The sequence below is a fragment of the Muscardinus avellanarius genome (genome assembly GCF_963383645.1).
Source record: "Muscardinus avellanarius genome assembly, chromosome: 13".
NCBI classification, from domain to species: Eukaryota; Metazoa; Chordata; class Mammalia; order Rodentia; family Gliridae; genus Muscardinus; species Muscardinus avellanarius.
In genome coordinates, this window is record NC_137799.1 from 54,829,014 (window position 1) to 54,835,011 (window position 5,998).

Genomic DNA, 5,998 nt, shown 5'->3' on the forward strand with positions numbered 1-5,998 from the left:
ATATACATTAAAAAGCATTTCACACTTTCATTTTTGCTAGTAACTATGAGATTTGCCTGGAGGTAGGACTTAAAAAATCCTGCGATGTAATGTCAGGCAATCCATTTCAGCATGGATTGAGAGAAATCTATTTAAACACTTAAATAATGACTCCATCATTTTATAAGGCATCATTTCTTAAACCCACAAGGACAGGGCCCTTTGCAACCCTCGGTGAATGGTGCTTGCTTCAACCCTGACTATCAATAGAAGCATAAAACCTTCCTGAAAAGCAAAAGAGGGCTGTGGGTGTAGCTCAATGACAGAGCATATACTTAGCATGTATGAGCCTCTGGGTTCCTTCCCAGCACCAAAACAAACAAAAATGATAAGACACTTACTAATTACAAAGTTAAAAATCCAAACTTTACATTGGAGAACTCTGGCAAATACTATATTAAAAGAGATCAAAGTTGGCCGGGCGTGGTGGCGCACGCTTCTAATCCCCGCGCTTGGGAGGCAGAGACAGGAGGATCGCGCAGGTTCGAAGCCAGCCGTGCGCGCTGGCTTAGGAGACCCTGTTTCCAAATAAAAATGTAAAAATAGGTCTGGGCGTGTAGCCCGGAGGTAGAAGGGCTTCCAGGAACCCCAGTACCACCAAAAAAATTAATAATAATAATAAATAAATAATAATAATAAAATAAAGAACATAAAATAGGGCTGGGGGGTGTAGCTCAGGGATAGAATGCCCAGTACCACAAAAATAATAATAATAATAACTTACTCTTTATTATTATGTTGTGTATATGGTGCTAGGGATTGAACCCAGGGGCATTCTATCTCTGAGCTATATCCCCCAACCCTATTTTTATTTATGTATTTATTATTATTATTATTATTATTATTATTATTATTATTAATTTTGCTGTACTGGGGATGGAACCCAGGGGCAGTCTACCTCCGAACTACACCTCCAGCCCTATTTTTTATTCTTTATTTTGAAACAGGGTCTCACTGAGTTGCAAAGGGCCTCACTAAGTAGCTGAGGCTGTCCATGAACTGCGATTCTCCTGTCTCAGCCTCCTGAATGCTGGGATTACAAGTGTGTGCCACCACGCCTGGTTTATTTTTATTTTGAAACAGGATCTCAATAGGTTGATGAGAGACTTGTTACATTGCTGAGGCTGTCCTTGAACCGGAGATCCTTCTTTCTTAGCCTCCCAAGTTCCCAAGCACTAGGATTATAGGCATGTGCCCCCATGCCTGCCCTCATTCCCTTAAAGAGAATAGATGAATAGATAATATGAAATTGTGACAATGCAGGATGTTATCTATTTATGAGACCTCAAACCTATAGCTAGCTACAAAATGGAGCAGAAGGCAGACAGATGAGAAATAGATTGATGAGGTCTGTATTTCAAATTCTTTTACTTGCGCTGTTTCAGATAAAGAAGGGAAGAGACTACAGTAGGCTGAAAGGTATAGATACAAGTAGGAAGAAGAGGTTGATGTGTTTGGAAATTAAGTCAAGATAAAGTCCATGTGGAAAAAGTATTGCCTTTTTCTCTCCATGGTATTTTTTTTTTTTTTTTTTTTTTTTTGTGGTACTGGGGTTCCTAGAAGCCCTTCAACCTCCGGGCTACACTCCCAGACCTATTTTATATTTTTATTTGGAAACAGGGTCTCCTAAGCCAGCGCGCGCGATCCTCCTGTCTCTGCCTCCCAAGCGCGGGGATTACAAGCCTGCGCCACCATGCCCAGCTTCTTCATGGTATTTGAAGGGAGAGCTAAAGAAGAAAACCAGAAGGCTCAGTGTAGTGGCACATGATTGTAATCCCAGTACTTGGGAGGCTGAGACAGGAGGATTGCAGGTTGGAGGACAACCTCAAAATAAAGAATAAAAAAAATAGGGATGGGGGTGTAGTTCAGAGGTAAAATGCCCCTGTATTCAATCCCTTGTGCTGTATAAATAAATAAATAAATAAATAAATAAATAAATAAATAAATAAAATAGGACTGGGGATATAGCTTAGAGGTAGAATGCCGCTGGGTTCAATCTCTAGTGTAACACACACACACACACACACACACACACACACAAGCAAACAAACAAACAAACAAACAAAAAACTCCGTTGCAAAGAAGAAATAAGAGCCAGATGTGATGGTGCACGCTTGTAATCCCAGTACTACCTGGGAGGCTGAGACAGGAGGATCATGCAGGTTCAAAGCCAGCCTCAGCTACTTAGTGAGGCTCTTAGCAATGTAGTGAGACCCTGTTTCCAAATAAAATATTCAAATAGCCGGGCATGGTGGTGCACACTTGCAATCCCAGTACTTGAGAGGCTGAGATAGGAGGATCTGGGTTGGCGGCTATCCTCAACTACTTAGTGAGACACTCTGCAACTTAATGAGACCCTGTTTCAAAATCAAGAATAAAAATAATCAGGCTAGAGGTGTAGCTTGGAGGTAGAATGCCCATGGGTTCAATCCCCAGTACCACACAAAAAATAGTAAAAATAAAATAAAATATACAAATAGGTCTGGTAGTGTAGCCCGGAGTAGAAAGCCCCTCGGTTTCATCCCCAGTACCACACACTCACAAAGAAATGAACACAGTTTTATTTCCCCTTTGTGTGGACAGGGCTGTCTTGGGACAAGGAAATAACCAAAGTCATCTGTCTGGTTTGAGGTAATCTTTGAGGAATGGACATTGGAAAGCCACATTCACTGTAAGGTCTGTTTTTTGTTTTTGTTTTGATGCAGAGAATAGAGCTGAAAGAAGCCCTGTCTATCATCTAATCTAATTCCTTCCTTTCACTGGGGCCTATGCAAGTCAAGGGTGTTCATGGCCCAAGGGCTCATACCAAGCAGAAATAAACAGTGTAGATTCTAGAGTCAGACGGTCCCTGTTTTAAGCCCCCCCAGCCTCTTACTAGTTTACGGTCTTAGGGATGGGGAACACACAGAGGTGAGGCACTGAGTCATGCAGAGGGAGTAGGATTTGCCAGAGGGACAGACATTCCAGACAGAGGGAGCCATATGTCAAAAGAGGGTGGAACTGGGAGCAGGAGCTGCACGCTCTGCATGGAAGAGGAGGAGACTTCTGTAACAGGAGAGCCAAGGTTGAGGGGAGGGAGGTGAAAGGCTAGGGAGAGAGAGGGAGGCAGTTGTCCTGCCTTTGGAAGAGGAACAACGAGGCAAGTTTTTTTTCTCCTTGCTATTTCAGTATTGCTTTGCATTACTAGCATATCTAAAAAGGTTATAGCTGTGTGTGTGTGTGTGTGTGTGTGTGTGTGTGTGTGTGTGTGTAATTGGTGTCAGGGATTGAACTTCAGGGGCATTCTACCTCTGAGCTACATCCCCAGCCCTATTTTTTATTCTTTATTTTAAAACCGAGTTTCATTAAGTTGTGGAGGGCCTCACGAAGTAGCTGAGGCTGGCTGAGAACCTGTGATTCTTCTGTCTCAGCCTCTCAAATACCGGGGTTTCAAGGGTGAGCCACCATGCCCTGCTAGGTTATAGCTTTAATAGACGGTAACTGCATGCACAAACTTCAGGCCATTTAAAAATTTTATTTATTTATTTATTTATTATAGTACTGGGGATGGAACCCAGAGAAAATCTACTTCCAAGCTACACCCCCAGCCCTATTTTTTATTCTTTATTTTGAAACAGAGTCTCACTGAGTTGCAAAAGGCCTCACTAAATAGCTGAGGCTGTCCTCGAACCACAATCCTCCTGTCTCAGCCTCCCAAATGCTGGAATTACTAGTGTGCATCACCACTACTATGTAGCTGCAAACCCTAGAAAATGTTTCTTTCTTTCTTTCTTTCTTTCTTTCTTTCTTTCTTTCTTTCTTTCTTTCTTTCTTTCTTCTTGCGGTACTGGGTATAGAACCCAGGGGCATTCTACCTCCAAGCATACCCCTAGCCCTATTTTTATTCTTTATTTTGAAACAGGGTTTCACTAAATTGCAGAGGGCCTCACTAAGTAGCCAAGGTTGGCTGTGAATCTGAATCCCGGCTCAACCTCCCAAGTACTGGGATTATAAACGTGTACCACCACACCCGGCAGAAAATGTGGCTTTCTTAACAGAATCTCTATCCTTTGTTGTCCTACAGATTGGGCAGTAATAGGTCAGGTCCCTCCCTTCCCCCACGAGACCCCGCAGTGAGAACAGGAGGCAGAGCCCCGGAAGTCAGAGTGGAGATATCATGAGACTCCAGATATCCTGAGACAGACCCCAGATGCTGCGAGACTCCAGATGTCATGAGAGAATCAGCATTCCCACACTGCTAGGCCCACCCCAAACCCCCTGCTATAAAATACTGGTACTTCTGCTCCGCCACATGACTCTGCTGACCTTGTGGCTCATCGGTCCCTCCCCCCACGGTCGGTAGATATCACCCAAAGGAGCTGGTTGATTAAAGCAGCTTTTGAAAACCTGGCTGGTGTTTACCTCCTTCACGAGTCCCAGCTCAGTTTCAAAGTTACAGGCAGGTACAGGGATATTGCTGGGCTCTTGTAACTCAGTCTATTTCCCCTGTAAGCTGAGCTCTCCTGATGATGCCTTGCTTATCCTTGGGAGGCAGCCTAAGGAAAGCTTCAGGGAGTCCCAAGAACCAGTGTTCTGATAACAGATTCCAAGGAACCTACCTGCTATGTTGTCACCCTAAAGACACAGATCATCACAAGCCCAGCTGTGCTATAATCAAAATCACAGAAGCCGGGCATGGTGCCACATGCTTGTAATCCCCGTGCTTGGGAGGCTGAGACAGGAAGATTGCGCGGGTTCAAAGCCAGCCTCAACTGGCTTAAGAGACCTTGTTTCCAAATAAAATATAAAATAGATCTGGGAGTATAGCCTGGAGGTGGAAGGCCCCTGGGTTCCATCCCCAATACCACCAAAAATAAAAAATAAAAAAAAATAACAGAAATGTCTGGGTGCAGTGGTGCATGCCTGTAATCCCAGAATTGGGGAAGCTGAGACAAGAGGATCACAGGTTCAAGAGCTTTAGCAGCTTAGTGAGGGTCTCAGCAAACTAAGGAGACCCTGTTTCAAAAACAAAAAATTACCAGGCGTGGTGGTGCACACTTGTAATCCCAGCATTTGGGAGGCGGAGACAGGAGGATCGCGGTTCTCTGACAGCTTCAGCTACTTAGTGAGGCCCTTCGCAACTTAGTGAGAACCTGTTTCAAAAATGAAGAATAAAAAATAGGGCAGGGAGTATAGCTTGGAGGCTGAATGCCCCTGGGTTCCATTCCCAGACCCAATAAATAAATAAATAAATAAATAAATAAATAAATAAATAAATAAATAAATCAGCCCAGCGTGGTGGTGCATGCTTGTAATTCCAGCATTTGGGAGGCTGAGATAGAGGCACTGTGCTTCGCGGGCAGCCTCAGTTACTTGGTGAAGCCTTTTGCAACTCAGTGAGACCCTGTTTCAAAATAAAGAATAAAGCCGGGCGTGGTGGCGCACGCTTATAATCCCCGCGCTTGGGAGGCAGAGACAGGAGGATCGTGCAGGTTCGAAGCCAGCCACATGCGCTGGCTTAGGAGACCCTGTTTCCAAATAAAAAAAAATGTAAAAATAGGTCTGGGAGTGTAGCCCGGAGGTAGAAGGGCTTCCAGGAACCCCAGTACCACCAAAAACAAACAAACAAAAAAACAAAAGACAAAAAACAAAAAACAAAATAAAGAATAATAATTAAAAAAAAGGGCTGGGGGTGTAGCTTGGAGGTAGAATGCCCCTGGGTTCCATCTCCAGCACTGAAAACAAAATTGCTAGGCATGATGACACATACTTGTAATCCCAGTACTTAAGACGGGAGGATTGCAGGTCATCCTCAACAAATAGTGAGACTCTCACCAACCTAATGAGACTCTATTAAAAAATAAACAAACAAAAAACAAGGCTGGGGTGAAGTTTGGGGGTAGAATATCCTGGATTCAATCCCCAATATAAGAAACAAAACAAAACAAAAAGCAGATGTATCCTTGAAGCCCCATCAGGC